At 43.6% G+C, this 16,442-nt stretch overlaps 9 non-coding genes across 9 annotated transcripts; all 9 read right to left on the bottom strand.

Annotated features, from left to right (window-relative positions):
* Positions 1 to 692: 692 nt before the first annotated feature.
* Positions 693 to 765, bottom strand: trnar-ccg (transfer RNA arginine (anticodon CCG)). Its single transcript has one exon. It is a non-coding gene; the product is annotated as a tRNA-Arg (tRNA).
* An 830-nt stretch (positions 766 to 1,595) lies between these two features.
* On the bottom strand, positions 1,596 to 1,668 carry trnar-ucg (transfer RNA arginine (anticodon UCG)). The gene has a single exon. It is a non-coding gene; the product is annotated as a tRNA-Arg (tRNA).
* An 818-nt stretch (positions 1,669 to 2,486) lies between these two features.
* Positions 2,487 to 2,559, bottom strand: trnar-ccg (transfer RNA arginine (anticodon CCG)). Its single transcript has one exon. It is a non-coding gene; the product is annotated as a tRNA-Arg (tRNA).
* Positions 2,560 to 3,387: 828 nt separating this feature from the next.
* Positions 3,388 to 3,460, bottom strand: trnar-ccg (transfer RNA arginine (anticodon CCG)). Its single transcript has one exon. It is a non-coding gene; the product is annotated as a tRNA-Arg (tRNA).
* A 5,946-nt stretch (positions 3,461 to 9,406) lies between these two features.
* On the bottom strand, positions 9,407 to 9,479 carry trnar-ccg (transfer RNA arginine (anticodon CCG)). The gene has a single exon. It is a non-coding gene; the product is annotated as a tRNA-Arg (tRNA).
* Positions 9,480 to 10,310: 831 nt separating this feature from the next.
* Positions 10,311 to 10,383, bottom strand: trnar-ccg (transfer RNA arginine (anticodon CCG)). Its single transcript has one exon. It is a non-coding gene; the product is annotated as a tRNA-Arg (tRNA).
* Positions 10,384 to 11,212: 829 nt separating this feature from the next.
* Positions 11,213 to 11,285, bottom strand: trnar-ccg (transfer RNA arginine (anticodon CCG)). The gene has a single exon. It is a non-coding gene; the product is annotated as a tRNA-Arg (tRNA).
* Positions 11,286 to 12,114: 829 nt separating this feature from the next.
* Positions 12,115 to 12,187, bottom strand: trnar-ccg (transfer RNA arginine (anticodon CCG)). The gene has a single exon. It is a non-coding gene; the product is annotated as a tRNA-Arg (tRNA).
* Positions 12,188 to 15,597: 3,410 nt separating this feature from the next.
* Positions 15,598 to 15,670, bottom strand: trnar-ccg (transfer RNA arginine (anticodon CCG)). Its single transcript has one exon. It is a non-coding gene; the product is annotated as a tRNA-Arg (tRNA).
* Between the last annotated feature and the right edge of the window lie 772 nt (positions 15,671 to 16,442).

Genomic DNA, 16,442 nt, shown 5'->3' with positions numbered 1-16,442 from the left:
GCCATTTGGAGCTGCTAAATTTTGAAAAGAGAAGCTTTAAAAATTTGATATTTTTATGACCACCAACTCAGTGTTTTGGTTTAGAAATGTTACTAAATAAGTGCAATTAAAACGTGGAATAGTGTTGATGTTTTATTGAGAAAGCTGTTAAGCCAGCTCGGAGGGCATTCTAGTACTCAAGACGGGATGTAACCAGAGCCGGTACCGGGAGTTGAGTCGGGTAATTCCTGATTTTTCTAAAGCACAAAGAAGCACAACCGGGATACAGAAGCAATGTGGTCAGAGAAGGATAACGGGTTGTAATCGTGACATCCAGATTCTTTGTAACCTGGCAGGAGCGACGGAAGTAGAGGCAATATTTATGTTGATGCTGTGGTTGATTGACATTTGACAAGTGACACTTGTGAAGAGACCGTGGGGTCACCTGAATAGATGCATATAATCTACGTAACGGCGACATGAAAAGCTACGTGGGCAGATTAACGTGAGTCGGTGTATATAAAGCGAAGGGGGCCAAGCACTGAGCCTTGGGGCACTCCTGTGGAGAAGCAATGGCATGAACAGGTTTTTCCTGAAGAGATTGGTTCAGAACAAAGAATGTCATTTAGAGTAATGATAAAAGTATGCTGTGGTTAAATGAGTAACATCTAGCAATCATTGACATATGATTATTTGTAATACTGTAACTCCTATAACCCAGGTGGGACTTGAACCCACAATCCCCAGCTCCGGAGGCTGATGCCTTATCCATTAGGCCACTGGGCCACATTTCTTGTGAAAATATGTGGACTTTTCGCGGCTCACATTTCAGTATAAAACTACTTTATTCATGTGAGTGACAAGATGATGCCTGAAGTCTGGAAATTTAAGTGTTCGATTTTACAATACTGAAATCCTTCAGCCATTTGGAGCTGCTAAATTAAAAAAAAAAAGAAGCTTTAAAATTGTGATATTTTCATGACCACAAACTCAATGTTTTGGTTTAGAAATGGTACTAAATGAGTGCAATTAAAATGTGGAATAGTGTTGATGTTTTATTGAGAAAGCTGGTAAGCCGGTTCGGAGGGCATTCTAGTGCTTGAGGCCGGATGTAACCAGAGCCGGTACCGGGAGTTGATTCGGGTAATACCTAGATTTTTCTAAAGCACAAAGAAGTACGACCGGGATACAGAAGCAATGTGGTCAGAGAAGGATAACGGGTCATCAATCCTGACATCCAGATTCTTTGTAACCTGGCAGGAGCGACGGAAGTAGAGGCAATATTTATGTTGATGCTGTGGTTGATTGACATTTGACAAGTGACATTTGTGAAGAGACCGTTGGGTCAACTGAATAGATGCATATAATCTACGTAACAGCGACATGAGAAGCCACGCGAGCAGATTAATGTGAGTCGTGTATATAAAGCGAAGGGGGCCAAGCACTGAGCCTTGGGGCACTCCCGTGGAGAAGCAATGGCATGAACCGGTTTTTCCTGAAGAGATTGGTTCAGAACAAAGAATGTGATTTAGAGTAATGATAGCAGTATGCTGAGGTTAAATGAGTACCATCAAGCAATCATTGACAAATGGTTATTTGTAATACTCTAACTCATGTAACCCAGGTGGGACTTGAACCCACAATCCCCAGCTCCGAAGGCTGATGCCTTATCCATTAGGCCACTGGGCCACATTTCATGTGGAAATACGTGGACTTTTCGCAGATAACATTTCAGTTTAAAACAGAGCATTATTCAGATGAGTGACAAGATGATGCCTGAAGTCTGGGAAATTTCGTGTTCGATTGTACAATACTGACATCCTTCAGCCATTTGGAGCTGCTAAATTTTGAAAAAAGAAGGTTTAAAAATGTGATATTTTTATGACCACGAAATCAGTGTTTTGGTTTAGAAATGTTACTAAATGAGTGCAATTAAAACGTGGAATAGTGTTGATATTTCATTGAGAAAGCTGGTAAGCCAGCTCGGAGGGCATTCTAGTACTCGAGACGGGATGTAACCAAAACCGGTACCCGGAGTTGAGTCGGGTAATTTCCTAGATTTTTCTAACGCACAAGGAAGCACGACCGGGATACAGAAGCAATGTGGTCAGACAAGGATAACGGGTCATCAATTGTGACACCCAGATTCTTTAAAACCTGACAGGAGCAATGACAGTAGAGGCAATATTTATGTTGATGCTGTGGTTGATTGACATTTGTGAAGAGACCGTGGGGTCACCTGAATAGATGCATATAATCTACGTAACAGCGACATGAGAAGCCACGTGAGCAGATTAATGTGAGTCGGTGTATATAAAGTGAAGGGGGCCAAGCACTGAGCCTTGGGGCACTCCTGTGGAGAAGCAATGGCATGAACAGGTTTTTCCTGATGAGGTTGGTTCAGAAGAAAGAATCTGATTTAGAGTAATGATAGCAGTATGCTGAGGTTAAATGAGTACCATCAAGCAATCAATGTCAAATGGTTATTTGTAATACTGTAACTCCTATAACCCAGGTGGGACTTGAACCCACAATCCCCAGCTCCGGAGGCTGATGCCTTATCCATTAGGCCACTGGGCCACATTTCATGGGAAAATATGTGGACTTTTCGCGGCTAACATTTCATTATAAAACAACTTTATTCATGTGAGTGACAAGATGATGCCTGAACTCTGGGAATTTAAGTGTTCGATTTTACAATACTCAAATCCTTCATCCATTTGGAGCTGCTAAATTAAAAAAAAAGAAACTTTAAAAATGTGATGTTTTCATGACCACAAACTCAATGTTTTGGTTTAGAAATGTTACTAAATGAGTGCAATTAAAATGTGGAATAGTGTTGATGTTTTATTGAGAAAGCTGGTAAGCCAGCTCGGAGGGCATTGTAGTACCCTAGACGGGATGTAACCAGAGCCAGTACGGGGAGTTGAGTCAGGTAATTCCTGATTTTTCTAAAGCACAAAGAAGCACGACCGGGATACAGAAACAATGTGGTCAGAGAAGGATCACGGGTCATCAATCGTGACATCCAGATTCTTTGTAACCTGGCAGGAGCGACGGAAGTAGAGGCAATACTTATGTTGATGCTGTGGTTGATTGACATTTGACAAGTGACATTTGTGAAGAGACCGTAGGGTCACCTCAATAGATGCATATAATCTATGTAACAGTGACAAGAGAAGCCACGTCAGCAGATTAATGTGAGTCGGTGTATATAAAGCAAAGGGGGCCAAGCACTGAGCCTTGGGGCACTCCCGTGGAGAAGCAATGGCATGAACCGGTTTTTCCTGAAGAGATTGGTTCAGAACAAAGAATGTTTTGTAGAGTAATGATAGCAGTATGCTGAGGTTAAATGAGTAACATCAAGGAATCATTGACAAATGGTTATTTGTAATACTGTAACTCCTATAACCCAGGTGGGACTTGAACCCACAATCCCCAGCTCCGGAGGCTGATGCCTTATCCATTAGGCCACTGGGCCAGATTTCATGTGAAAATACGTGGACTTTTCGCAGATAACATTTCAGTATAAAACAACTTCATTCAGGTGAGTGTCAAGATGATGCCTGAAGTCTGGGAAATTATGTGTTCGATTTTAAAATACTGAAATCCTTCAGCCATTTGGAGCTGCTAAATTATTACAAGAGAAGCTTTAAAAATGTGATATTTTTATGATCACAAACCCAGTGTTTTGGTTTAGAAATGTTACTAAATGAGTGCAATGAAAACGTGGAATAGTGTTGATGTTTTATTGAGAAAGCTGGTAAAGTAGCTCGGAGGGCATTCTAGTACTCGAGACGGGATGTAACCAGAGCCGGTACCGGGAGTTGAGTCGGGTAATTCCTGATTTTTCTAAAGCACAAAGAAGCACGACCGGGATACAGAAGCAATGTGGTCAGAGAAGGATAACGGGTCATCAATCCTCACACCCAGATTCTTTGTAACCTGGGGCCTGTACTACGAAGCAAGTTCAACATACCCAGGATATCTTTTCCTTATCCAGATTCACTAACCCGGACAATTGCAATCACGCTAAGCGGTCACACGACGGTGGTTATCAACTCAGTATATCAACCCAGGTTTCTCCAATCTGGATATGAGCGCGTGCACATAAAAGGGGGGGTGTTTTCAGCGCATGACCAATCGCAAGCATGGAGAAGTCTGCTGTCAGAGCCGCTTATTTCAGTAGCGAAGAGCAAACAATAATTTTACGGAAATATGATGAGTATAGGCATATAATACAGGCAAAAAGCAACACAGTTGCAGCTGCAAAATGCAGGAAAGACAGCTGGCAAAAGATCGCTGACTGTATAAATGCGTAAGTTCATAGGGATATAAACATCACTGCCCCATCATTAGGGCATAAGTAGATCTGACTATAATTACAGTTGTCTATTCTGTTAAATGCATGTGTTGCTTAGATGTATTCGTATGGCGTGTATGACAATTGTAGCCTGATTCCTTCAGCTGCAACCCCAGCGGAGTGAAACGCACATGGGAGCAAATAAAAAATAAATATAAAAACATAATTCAAAGCGGTAAGTAGGCTCACTTTCATATCTTAGAAGTACAACAAGTACAAGGCTTTAGTGTTTCTATCACTCTCTGTTTTAGGATGATATCAGTATACAAAAGCACAATGAAATAGCATTGACATTACTTGCAGCAAACAGAAAAAAAAATGACAAGAAGATCGGAGGGATCCCTTCACAATCCGCGCACCGAGCTCCACTGGATTCTCTTTGAAAGGGCATGCCATTTTCCAAGAGAGCTGATTGGTCAGTGGGCGGTGCTTTTATACAAATTTACAGGGATGTAACACCCCCACCCTCAAAATCAAACATATGCCCTCAAAAATATGTTTGATAAGATTCAACACCAAGCCCGAGATAGGGTGTCAGCCTTTACTAAGACGCCCGCGGAACTTACTCACAAAGTCAGACACATTCATTTGGGGAGAGACGTTCGCGGCCATAAATAATAATAATAATAATGACTTGGATTTTTATATAGCGCCCTTCTAGGCACCCAGAGCGCTTTTACAGAAATCATTATTCATCCATACACATTCTCACCAGTGGTGGTAAGCTACAATTTGTAGCCACAGCTGCCCTGGGGCAGACTGACGGAAGCGTGGCTGCCATATCGCGCCGAACAGCCCCTCCGACCACCACCAACATTCATACACATTCATACACATTCACACGGGGCAAGGTGGGTAAGGTGTCTTGCCCAAGGACACTACGACAGCAAACTGGGACAGAGCGGGATTCGAACCGCCGACCTTCGGATCATTGGACGACCCGCTCTACCACCTGAGCTATTGCCGCCCCAATCTGTCCTTGAGGACCTTGAGAGGACCGCAAACCGTGTCGCCAAAAATGAGCTCGTTCGGGCTGAAACCCAACGACTCCTGCACTGCGTCTCGAGCAGCAAAAAGAACAAATGGGATCCCCTCATCCCAAGAACGTGAAACGTCAAGACAGTATTTACAGAGCATAGACTTCAAAGTCTGATGCCACCTCTCCAGCGCACCCTGGGACTCGGGGTGATAAGCGCTGGACACAACGTGCTCAATGGACAGAACTTGCATAACTTGTTTGAACACACAAGGAAGTTACTCCCTTGGTCACTCTGAACTATTTTAGCAAATCCCCAAATAGAAAAAAACTTAGTCAGAGCTTTGATTACAGAAGTGGCGGTGATTTTACGCAGAGGAACTGCTTCGGGGAATCTAGTGGCTGCGCACATAATAGTCAAAAGATATTGATTACCTGATTTGGTGCGCGGCAGTGGACCCACACAGTCTATGATAACCCGCTCAAATGGTTCCCCCATGGCAGGAATCGGATGGAGCGGCGCAGCAGGAATCGTCTGGTTCGGCTTGCCAGTCAGCTGGCACGTCGGGCAGGTGCGACAATACTGGGAAACATCTCTCTTTAACCCAGGCCAAAAGAAGTGTTTAAGAATACGTGCATACGTTTTTGTCACACCCAAATGCCCTGCCCAATTGTGATCGTGAGCTAATGACAGGACCTGCCGCCGGTATGCAGTTGGGACCACAATTTGGACCACTGCGCTCCAGTCAGATTCCTCACAGCCAAAAGGACACCATTTGCGCATAAGCAGTTCCCCTTCACAGAAATAACCCATTTGTTTTGTCTTGAGCGCGTCAGCGCTCACCACCGCAGCAAAACATTTTTCCAGTGTAGGATCACTTTTCTGTGCCTTAATGAGGCTCTCCTTTGTAACCGGCAGATTTAAATTCTCTTTTGGGATGCCGATTACCCCCTCCCCCCCTTAATGTTAACACCCGATCGCTGTGCCGACACTTTAGGAGCAGAAGGCAGTTCGTCCCCCGCAAGGGCCTGCATCACAATGGAATTAGAAAAATATTTATCTGCTCTCTTTTCCTGCACTCTGCAATGAAATGCCCCGGCTTCTTGCAGTAATGACAAACCCGCTCCCGGTCTCTCTCTTTTCTCCGCCGTGCTCAGAAGGAGCCTGGCCTGCCTGCTGTGCGCTATTACGCACGTACCCAGATTTACTCTGCGAGCCTGAACTCGCTGGCTTCACATTGAAAACGCTTTTGTGGGTCAGAACAAACTCGTCGGCAAAAACCGCGGCCTCGGACACAGTGGTCACTCTCTGTTCATTCAGATGCATAGCTATACGCTCAGGAACACATTTCTTAAATTCCTCCAATAATATGAGCTCATGGAGCTGTTTGAAATCAGTTACATTGCTGGCCACACACCACCTGTCAAAAAGGCTCTCTTTCTCTCTAGAGAACTGCACAAAAGTTTGACTCGAGCCCTTGACATGCTGTCTAAACTTCTGTTTAGAATGTTCAGGAACCATCTCAAATGCTCTCAATACAGTGGCTTTGACTATATCGTATTGCATACGTTCCTGAACAGAGAGGGTGGCGATAGCCTCCTGCGCCTTGCCGTGCAATTTACACTGCAACAAAATGGACCAATCGTCCTTGGGCCAGCGTAAGGCAGTAGCCACACGCTCAAATGCCCCAAAATACGAGTCAATTTCAGACTCAAGGAAAGTAGGAACAAGGCCAATATTTTTGGAAACATTGAAAGGAGAAGCTGTACCCAGATTTGGACCCGGGGTAGCACTGGTAACGGGACCGGCATAGAGCGATGACGATGATGAAGTTTGTGTGACTGCAGCCACAGTCACAGTGGTTGCGGGCGGGGAGAGAGAGACACCAGACAAGTTAGCAAACATAGCAGCCCGCTGATTCTCACTTTCCAGCTCCAGCTGGCGGATGCAGATTTTTGTCTCCGATTCTATTTGGAGCCTCCTTAGCTCAACCTGAAAGGACCGCTCCCGGTCTCTCTCTTTCTCCTCTCGATCTCTCTCCCGCTCTCGCTGTTCGGTCTGAAGGCGCGCTATGCGCACCCTTGCCTTAGCTCTCGCAGAGCTACTTCTGGAACTCCCTGAGTCGGCCGAGTCCGAGCTTGATTCTAGGCCCGGTGACGCCAGGCCGGGAGTCAGTGTTGCCGCTGCTGCCACGACTTTTTCGGGCTCCACTGTACCTCCCAATTCGGGCCTATCCTCTGCGCCAACTCTTAGCGCCACATCTCGGCCTCCTCCTCCTTCACCTCCTCCTGCTCAACCACTGCCGGAACCACCAGTACCCCCATGTCCACCAGCTTCACAAAAATCAAATCCTTAATTTTCCGTTTAACCAAGGCCTCATTCACTACAATCCCGTAGTTATTCGCAATGACTATTAAGTCATCTTTGCGACAAGCATCGAATTTGCCAATGGTGGGATCACCCACAAAATCCTCCAAATCAAAGACCACCATTTCTGCCTTTAACCCACAAAAAAAGCGTTTACAATCCTAACCTTGCCAAATAGAACACAACTTTTCTCACCAACCATGCCTTTAAAAATAGACGAGCCCCCATATTACGTACTCTGCTACTAGGGATCACAGAATATGTAAATGAAAGGCATGTTTTGCGAGTAAAGACATGTTTTATTTTGACCGATGGTTCTTTTGTTCAGGTTGAAAATTATGCAAGTGATTATTTACAACAGTAATGGAAAGCAGTTTACAATTTAAACCCAAAGAACTAAAGTTTATATAAAGAAAATGACTCCAACGGAAACCAAAGAAATAAGCAAAAAGAACTGGACCCTAACCTTAAAATAATAAATCCACTAACTAAACCTAACCTTTAACCAAAACAAAATTACAACAAAATTAACTATACTAAACTAACTACTCTAAATCAATCCTCAAAAAATTAGGCTTTTACATCAGTCAGGCGTTGGAGCCATCTAATATTTACCTTACTGCTTCCATTCACAAGTGATACAACCAACAAGATTTAGCAGGAACCAAACTGCTTGGGCAGAAAGGCTGAGGGAAACCAAACATTTGGCCTCAAAGCTCACACAACAGCCAGAACGGACAGCACGTCTTCACACATGAGGTGGTGTGAGACGACTGACAAAGAGCACTGCTCCAGCAGCAGTTTTGTAGGGGAGAAGTTTCCTCTGGTTGCCTCCCGGTAGAGGTGGGTGTCGCTCTCCATCAGCACACCTGCAGCAGCTCCAACTCCTCCCACACCAGTGGACCTGAGCTGACAGGTGATTTAGTAAAGGCCACCTCCAACAGTAAACACACTCGCCCAACCAAACCTCTGCACCCCAGTAGCAGATACTCATAAATAATAAATAAACAAAAATAGTAAATAAAAATAGCAAATTTACAGTGTTCGATTTTACAATACTGAAATCCTTCAGCCATTTGGACCTGCTAATATTTTCATGACCACAAACTCAATGTTTTGGTTTAGAAATGTTACTAAATGAGTGCAATTAAAATGTGGAATAGTGTTGATGTTTTATTGAGAAAGCTGGTAGGCCAGTTCGGAGGGCATTGTAGTACTTGAGACGGGATGTAACCAGAGCCGGTACTGGGAGTTGAGTCGGGTAATTCCTGATTTTTCTAAAGAACAAAGAAGCACGACCGGGATACAGAAGCAATGTGGTTAGAGAAGGATAACGGGTCATCAATCGTGACACCCAGATTCTTTGTAACCTGGACGAAGCAACGGCAATAGAGGCAATATTTATGTTGATGCTTTGGTTGATTGACATTTGTGAAGAGACCGTGGGGTCACCAGAATAGATGCATATATTCTACGTAACAGTGACATGAGAAGCCACGTGAGCAGATTAATGTGAGTCGGTGTATATAAAGTGAAGGGGGCCAAGCACTGAGCCTTGTGGCACTCCTGTGGAGAAGCAATGGCATGAACAGGTTTTTCCAGATGAGATTGGTTCTGAACAAAGAATGTTATTTAGAGTAATGATAGCAGTATGCTGTGGTTAAATGAGTACCATCAAGCAATCATTGACAAATGGTTGTTCGTAATACTGTAACTCGTATAACCCAGGTGGGACTTGAACCCACAATCCCCAGCTCCGGAGGCTGATGCCTTATCCATTAGGCCACTGGGCCACATTTCATGCGAAAATACGTGGACTTTTCACGGATAACATTTCAGTGTAAAACAGAGCTTTATTCAGATGAGTGACAAGATGATGCCTGAAGTCTGGGAATTTAAGTGTTCAATTGTACAATACTGACATCCTTCAGCCATTTGGAGCTGCTAAATTTTTAAAAGAGAAGCTTTAAAAATGTTATATTTTTATGACCACAAACTCAGTGTTTTGGTTTAGAAATGTTACTAAATGAGTGCAATTAAAACGTGGAATAGTGTTGATGTTTTATTGAGAAAGCTGGTAGGCCAGCTCGGAGGGCATTGTAGAACTCGAGACGGGATGTAACCAGAGCCGGTACCTGGAGTTGAGTCGGGTAATTCCTAGATTTTTCTAAAGCACAAAGAAGCACGACCGGGATACAGAAGCAATGTGGTCAGAGAAGGATAAAGGGTCATCAATTGTGACACCCATATTCTTTGTAACCTGGCAGGAGCGACGGAAGTAGAGGCAATATTTATGTTGATGCTGTGGTTGATTGACATTTGACAAGTGACATTTGTGAAGAGACCGTGGGGTCACCTGAATAGATGCATATAATCTACGTAACAGCGACATGAGAAGCCACGCGAGCAGGTTAATGTGAGTCGGTGTATATAAAGCGAAGGGGGCCAAGCACTGAGCCTTGGGGCACTCCTGTGGAGAAGCAATGGCGTGAACAGGTTTTTCCTGATGAGATTGGTTCAGAACAAAGAATGTTATTTAGAGTAATGATAGCAGTATGCTGAGGTTAAATGAGTACCATCAAGCAATCATTGACAAATGGTTATTTGTAATACTGTAACGCGTGTAACCCAGGTGGAACTTGAACCCACAATCCCCAGCTCCGGAGGCTGATGCCTTATCCATTAGGCCACTGGGCCACATTTCATGTGAAAATACGTGGACTTTTCACGGCTAACATTTCAGTATAAAACAACTTTATTCATGTGAGTGACAGGATGATCCCTGAACTCTGGGAATTTAAGTGTTCGATTTTACAATACTGACATCCTTCAGCCATTTGGAGCTGCTAAATTTTTAAAAGAGAAGCTTTAAAAATGTGACATTTTTATGACCACAAACGCAGTGTTTTGGTTTAGAAATGTTACTAAATGAGTGCAATTAAAACGTGGAATGGTTTTTGATGTTTTATTGAGAAAGCTGGTAGGCCAGATCGGAGGGCATTCTAGTACTCGAGACGGGATGTAACCAGAGCCGGTACCGGGAGTTGAGTCGGGTAATTCCTGATTTTTCTAAAGCACAAAGAAGCACGACCGGGATACAGAAGCAATGTGGTCAGAGAAGGACAACGGGTCATCAATCGTGACACCCAGATTCTTTGTAACCTGGCAGGAGCAATGGCAGTAGAGGCAATATTTATGTTGATGCTGTGGTTGATTGACATTTGACAAGTGACATTTGTGAAGAGACCGTGGGGTCACCTGAATAGATGCATATAATCTACGTAACGGCGACATGAGAAGCCACGTGAGCAGATTAATGTGAGTCGGTGTATATAAAGCGAAGGGGGCCAAGCACTGATCCTTGGGGCACTCCTATGGAGAAGCAATGGCATGAACAGGTTTTTCCTGATGAGATTGGTTCAGAACAAAGAATGTGATTTAGAGTAATGATAGCAGTATGCTGAGGTTAAATGAGTACCATCAAGCAATCATTGACGAATGGCTATTTGTAATACTGGAACTTGTATAACCCAGGTGGGACTTGAACCCACAATCCCCAGCTCCGGAGGCTGATGCCTTATCCATTAGGCCACTGGGCGACATTTCATGTGAAAATATGTGGACTTTTCGCGGCTAACATTTCAGTAGAAAACAACTTTATTCATGTGAGTGACAAGATGATGCCTGAACTCTGGGAATTTAAGTGTTCGATTGTACAATACTGAAATCCTTCAGCCATTTGGAGCTGCTAAATTTTTAAAAGAGACGCTTTAAAAATGTGATACTTTTATGACCACAAACTCAGTGTTTTGGTTTAGAAATATTACTAAATGAGTGCGATTAAAACGTGGAATAGTGTTGATGTTTTATTGAGAAAGCTGGTAAGCCAGCTCGGAGGGCATTCTAGTACTCGAGAGGGGATGTAAGCAGAGCCGGTACCGGGAGTTGAGTCGGGTTATTCCTAGATTTTTCTAAAGCACAAAGAAGCACGACCGGGTTACAGAAGCAATGAGGTCAGAGAAGGATATCCGGTCATCAACCGTGACAACCAGATTCTTTGTAACCTGACAGGAGCGACGGAAGTAGAGGCAATATTTATGTTGATGCTGTGGTTGATTGACATTTGACAAGTGACATTTGTGAAGAGTCCGTGGGGTCACCTGAATAGATGCATATAATCTACGTAACGGCGACATGAGAAGCCACGTGAGCAGATTAATGTGAGTCGGTGTATATAAAGCGAAGGGGGCCAAGCACTGAGCCTTGGGGCACTCCTATGGAGAAGCAATGGCATGAACAGGTTTTTCCTGATGAGATTGGTTCAGAACAAAGAATGTGATTTAGAGTAATGATAGCAGTATGCTGAGGTTAAATGAGTACCATCAAGCAATCATTGACAAATGGCTATTTGTAATACTGGAACTTGTATAACCCAGGTGGGACTTGAACCCACAATCCCCAGCTCCGGAGGCTGATGCCTTATCCATTAGGCCACTGGGCCACATTTCATGTGTAAATACGTGGACTTTTCGCAGATAACATTTCAGTGTAAAACAAAGCTTTATTCAGATGAGTGACAAGATGATGCCTGAAGTCTGGGAATTTAAGTGTTCGATTGTACAATACTGACATCCTTCTGCCATTTTGAGCTGCTAAATTTTTAAAAGTGAAGCTTTAAAAATGTGATATTTTCATGACCACAAACTCAGTGTTTTGGTTTAGAAATGTTACTAAATGAGTGCAATTAAAACGTGGAATATTGTTGATGTTTTATTGAGAAAGCTGGTAAGCCAGCTCGGAGGGCATTCTAGTACTCGAGAGGGGATGTAACAAGAGCCGGTACCGGGAGTTGAGTCGGGTAATTCATGATTTTTCTAAAGCACAAAGAAGCACAACCGGGATACAGAAGCAATGTGGTCAGAGAAGGATAACGGGTCATCAATTCTGACACCCAGATTCTTTGTAACCTGGCAGGACTGACGGAAGTAGAGGCAATATTTATGTTGATGCTGTGGTTGATTGACATTTGACAAGTGACATTTGTGAAGAGACCGTGACCACTCACATGAAAACAACTATTCATGTGAGTTACAAGATGATGCATGAAGTCTGGGAATTTAAGTGTTCGATTTTACAATACTGAAATCCTTCAGCCATTTGGAGCTGCTAAATTTTGAAAAGAGAAGCTTTAAAAATGTGATATTTTCATGACCACAAACTCAGTGTTTTGGTTTAGAAATGTTACTAAATGAGTGCAATTAAAACGTCGAATAGTGTTGATGTTTTATTGAGAAAGATGGTCGGCCAGTTCGGAGGGCATTCTAGTACTCGAGATGGGATGTAACCAGAGCCGGTACCGGGAGTTCATTCGGGTAATTCCTAAATTTTTCTAAAGCACAAAGAAGCACGACCGGGATACAGAAGCAAAGTGGTCAAAGAAGAATAACGGGTCATCAATCGTGACACCCAGATTCTGTCTAACCTGGCAGGAGCAATGGCAGTAGAGGCAATATTTATGTTGATGCTGTGGTTGATTGACATTTGACAAGTGACATTTGACAAGAGACCGTGGGGTCACTTGAATAGATGCATATAATCTACGTAACAGCGACATGAGAAGCCACGCGAGCAGATTAATGTGAGTTGGTGTATATAAAGCGAAGGGGGCCAAGCACTGAGCCTTGGGGCACTCCTGTGGAGAAGCAATGGCATGAACAGGTTTTTCCTGATGAGATTGGTTCAGAACAAAGAATGTTATTTAGAGCCGTGATTCCCAACCCCCGGTCCCCGGACCGGTACCGGTCCGTAGAGGCGTTACTACCGGGCCGTGGAATGGCTTGTGTTCCGATCATAATTAGGGCTGCAACGATTCGTCGACGTTGTCGACAAAAAGCGATAATCAAAATTGTCGGCAATTGTCACCAGACGTTTTTTTCCCAATGGAGTGAGGCGTCTCACTTCACTTCACCTCATACAATCTCTGCGTACAGCCGCGCTGCACGACAGGGTCTCTCTCAGCACAGCTTCTTTTTTTTTTTTGCGTCTCAGCGCAGCTGCGGGTAACAAAACTTGGCACTGGCGGTTCTAGGATTTTTCTGAAACAGGGGCCATTATGGGGCCAAATGTAACCTTCAGGGGCCAACAGTATTAAGCCCCTTTCAGGAGGGCGCAAAGCGGCGACCGCCGCCGGCTTTCCCATTCATCGTGTATGTGCTACCGCAGCGCAAGAGTGGACCGCTCTGCTGGCGAGCTTGGCGGCGCGCGAGAGGCCACCTTCCACGGGCGTTTCACCTGCCTGCGTCGGAATTGAACATTTTTTAATTTCATCGCGCTGTGAGGGCATCTCGGTGCGACCAATAGGAGAGAAGATGGTTGTCATCCTGCTGAGGACCCACTCCCCAACAGGCTGTCAAACTGCTCCCTGTTCAATCTGAAGTAGACCTGGTCATCATGGAGCTGTAGCTCCAACGAGCCTGGATTCCCCCAAATCCCGTCTTCTCATGAGGATTTCATGGAGGGTCCATGAAATCCTCATGAGAAGACAGGATTTGGGGGAACCCTTGCTGCTGCTGCTCGTCTCCTCCTCAGAAGAACTAAAGCCAGGGCTTTTCTTTGAAGCAGGGACAGATACATTTTGCAAATTGAGCTGTAGCTATACTGTATGTCCAAACCAGTGGGAAAAGGGCGCCAGATCGGAAAAACTTTTTTCGGTCGCCTAGCAACAAACAGTAGCCTACTGGAGTTGAGGGGGGATGAGGGGGGGTGGCATCCCCCCTGAAATAAAAACGGTCCAAATCATCCCCCCCTGAAATAAAAATGGTCCAAATCATCCCCCCCTGAAATAAAAACAGTCCAAATCACCCCCCCCTGAAATAAAAACGGTCCAAATCATCCCCCCCTGAAATAAAAACGGTCCAAATCATCCCCCCCTGAAATAAAAACAGTCCAAATCATCCCCCCTGAAATAAAAACAGTCCAAATCATCCCCCCCTGAAATAAAAACGGTCCAAATCATCCCCCCTGAAATAAAAATGGTCCAAATCATCCCCCCCTGAAATAAAAATGGTCCAAATCATCCCCCCTGTAAAACTGCCATCCCTCCTTTCCATCTCTTATGTAATTTCATCAATGAATGTGGTTTTACTGCTATTTCAACATTCAGAGTCATCACCAGAAAAATAACACCAGAAAAATAACTTATTTGACAATTTCCCCCTGTTTCAAGTACATTTTCACTTGAAATAAGTAGAAAAATCTGCTAGTGGGACAAGATTTATCTTCTCATTACAAGCAAAAAAATCTTGTCCCACTGGCAGATTTTCCTACTTATTTCAAGTGAAAATTTACTTGAAACAGGTGAAAATTGTTGTTTTTTATTTACTTTTTGTATGAACAGCAGCAAAGTTGAATAAAATATTTATTTTTCATTGAAGTAGCCATCTTTCTCGTGTTTATTATCATTTGCCACATAATTAAAGCAACCTCATACTAAATTTAAGAAAACAATTTTTGCATTTTTTTGTCATATAATTAGGTTAGATTCAGTCAGCTGCAGAGCTATGGCAGTAGAGGCAATATTTATGTTGATGCTGTGGTTGATTGACATTTGACAAGTGACATTTGTGAAGAGTCCGTGTGGTCACCTGAATAGATGCATATAATCTACGTAACAGCGGCATGAGAAGCCACGTGAGCAGATTAATGTGAGTTGGTGTATATAAAGCGAAGGGGGCCAAGCACTGAGCCTTGGGGCACTCCTGTGGAGAAGAAATGGCATGAACAGGTTTTTCCTGATGAGATTGCTTCAGAACAAAGAATGTTATTTAGAGTAATGATAGCAGTATGCTGAGGTTAAATGAGTACCATCAAGCAATCATTGACAAATGGTTATTTGTAATACTGTAACTCGTGTAACCCAGGTGGGACTTGAACCCACAATCCCCAGCTCCGGAGGCTGATGCCTTATCCATTAGGCCACTGGGCCACATTTCATGTGTAAATACGTGTACTTTTCGCGGCTAACATTTCAGTATAAAACAACTTTATTCAGATGAGTGACAAGATGATGCCTGAAGTCTGGGAATTTAAGTGTTCAATTTTACAATACTGAAATCCTTCAGCCATTTGGAGCTGCTAAATTTTTACAAGAGAAGCTTTAAAAATGTTATATTTTTATGACCACAAACTCAGTGTTTTGGTTTAGAAATGGTACTAAATGAATGCAATTAAAACGTGGAATCGTGTTGATGTTTAATTGAGAAAGCTGGTCGGCCAGTTCGGAGGGCATTCTAGTACTCGAGACGGGATGTAACCAGAGCCGGTACCGGGAGTTGAGTTGGGTAATTCCTAGATTTTTCTAAAGCACAAAGAAGCACGACCGGGTTACAGAAGCAATGAGGTCAGAGAAGGATAATGGGTCATCAATCGTGACACCCAGATTCTTCGTAACCTGGCAGGAGCAATGGCAGTAGAGGCAATATTTATTTTGATGCTGTGGTTGATTGACATTTGTGAAGAGTCCGTGGGGTCACCTGAATAGATGCATATAATCTACGTAACAGCGGCATGAGAAGCCACGTGAGCAGATTAATGTGAGTCGGTGTATATAAAGCGAAGGGGGCCAAGCACTGAGCCTTAGGGCACTCCTGTGGAGAAGCAATGGCATGAACAGGTTTTTCCTGATGAGATTGGTTCAGAACAAAGAATATTATTTAGAGTAATGATAGCATTATGCTGAGGTTAAATGAGTACCATCA

The sequence above is a fragment of the Cololabis saira genome, chromosome 7, assembly GCF_033807715.1.
Source record: "Cololabis saira isolate AMF1-May2022 chromosome 7, fColSai1.1, whole genome shotgun sequence".
Classification (NCBI taxonomy): Eukaryota; Metazoa; Chordata; class Actinopteri; order Beloniformes; family Belonidae; genus Cololabis; species Cololabis saira.
Note: the sequence above shows the minus strand (reverse complement) of the source record. Positions and strands in the feature narration are given on the sequence as shown.